We start from the raw sequence: 2,062 nt of genomic DNA, 5'->3' as shown, positions 1-2,062 counted from the left end.
GTCCTAACCATGCTCGGTGCTCTGAAGGACATCTCCTTGGACACTTCTCTACTGACTTTGCACTCTACTTTGGCAATGTATTAATTTCCATGGTTTTAAATATTATTTTTTGAATTTTTCACCATCCTTGCCTTTATGAAATTCCATCTCACCTTTCTCACTATCACCATCAGGTTCCTCTCAGTTTACTATTGGAATGTGATGGAGAACACAGACACAAACAAACATAAGTAACATGGGATAAACTTAAGATCAACATACCTCATATTCTAATATCAGCTTTACAGGAATGACAATTAAATATCTGTTCTAATTTATGTGTCATTGGCATATAGCTTAGGATTTACTTTTAATATCTCAAAATATTTCCTGTTTTTTTTTTTCATTTTAAAAACATGGTTTGTATGCATTCAATATGTCTTCAGTAATTAATAGGTTAAAAAATCTTGGCACGCAAATTTGATTCTTTAAGGTTTTACAAACTCAAAATGCTTTATAAAATCACAATGTAGAATACAGAGTAACTCCTGAGACTGGAAATACGTAATTAGAGAATCCAATGCTTCAGATAATGGCATGAGTGGCTAAAGTTATACACATGATTTTTGTATACACTCTTTATAATCCATGTTATACTGTAGGATATAGTGCATATCTCTTGATAAGGAATGTTTTTCTTAAGTCAAGATTGTATAAGGATTTCCTCATCCAAAATGTCTAGATTTATTTATACCTAGCTGTGTGCTAACATCTAAACCAAAGAAAAGGATTTGTTGTTACATCACTAAAAGTATTATTACTTCCATTAAAAAGCTATATACATGATCGAGTTGAGTGTTACTCTATATTGAGAGTGTGGCTAGAAAATGTCCAAATGTCTTCTGGAAATATGTTCATTTTACAAAATATCACTGTTACTAAGACACATGAACAAAGCAAATAGCAATATAAATGACAATAAAACATTTTCTAGGATAAATATTTTTTAAATTTTACATTTTTTATTAAGCCTTATACCTGATAAGGGAAAGAAGCAAGAAGGAACGGTACAAAAAACATTTACTTATACATAATAATAATGTTTCTGGGGATAATAAAAGTGAATCAAACACAGCCTTGTAGCCATGCCTTGTAGCTATTGGTTTATGAAAATCTACTTCAGTAATTGTTCTGGCTAATTTCTGTTACAGAAACTCATGTCCCATTTTCTTGTTTATTCTATTGAGAAAGCTGAATGCTTGGCTCTTTGCTAGAGTGTTGGCATTCAGAATATGTAATACAGACTGAGTAAATTCAAACTTTTCATCAAATATTAAACTCCAGCGGTTTTCTGTATAATATTCACAAATAATCAGAAGAAATATTCTATAGATTAGAACATACTAATTTGTGAATTTTACTGGATCTTTAAAAATTTTAAATTTATTCAGGTAAAAAACATCATTATGTTCATTTCATCCTTTAAAGAAAATAGGTAAGTGATTTATAGTGAGGTTTCAAAATTTGTCAAAGTTAAAACTGATAGAATTTAAACAAGACATGTTAGTAGCTTGCCCAATCTATGCTGCCATCCTATATTCTAAACAGGAGAACACTCTTACAAACTTTTGAAATCTAAAATGAGATGCCATTAAGCTGAAGAGGATGACTGGGGACTGCAGGGGCATCTGGAGGAGGGCCTCCACGAGGCTGAGGAAGGTAAGCAGAGGCCAAGATCAGAAACCAAGTATTGTTTAGACAGTGAAGAGAAGCTGTGGTGTATCAGGTAAATAAAGTGATTTTACTAAATCCAGAGGGATCAGTGTCCTCAGTCATTCAATCCTGTTTGAACATTTGACCCAAGCCAACCTGCCCCCACTTTACGTTGTTTTCCTGTAGTCTGAACAATTTTCAGATAATTGTTTCCTGCACTATATGTCAGACACTAAAGATAGACTCACAGCCCTAGCATTAAAACAAAACATCTGTTGCAAAAATAAAGCTGTTTCTTTTTGCCCCCACAAATAGAGTTAAGATCTGTAGTAAGAAGATCTTAGAAGTTGTGTTTTTTTAATATATATAA

Source organism: Eschrichtius robustus, chromosome 18, assembly GCF_028021215.1.
Source record: "Eschrichtius robustus isolate mEscRob2 chromosome 18, mEscRob2.pri, whole genome shotgun sequence".
Classification (NCBI taxonomy): Eukaryota; Metazoa; Chordata; class Mammalia; order Artiodactyla; family Eschrichtiidae; genus Eschrichtius; species Eschrichtius robustus.
Note: the sequence above shows the minus strand (reverse complement) of the source record.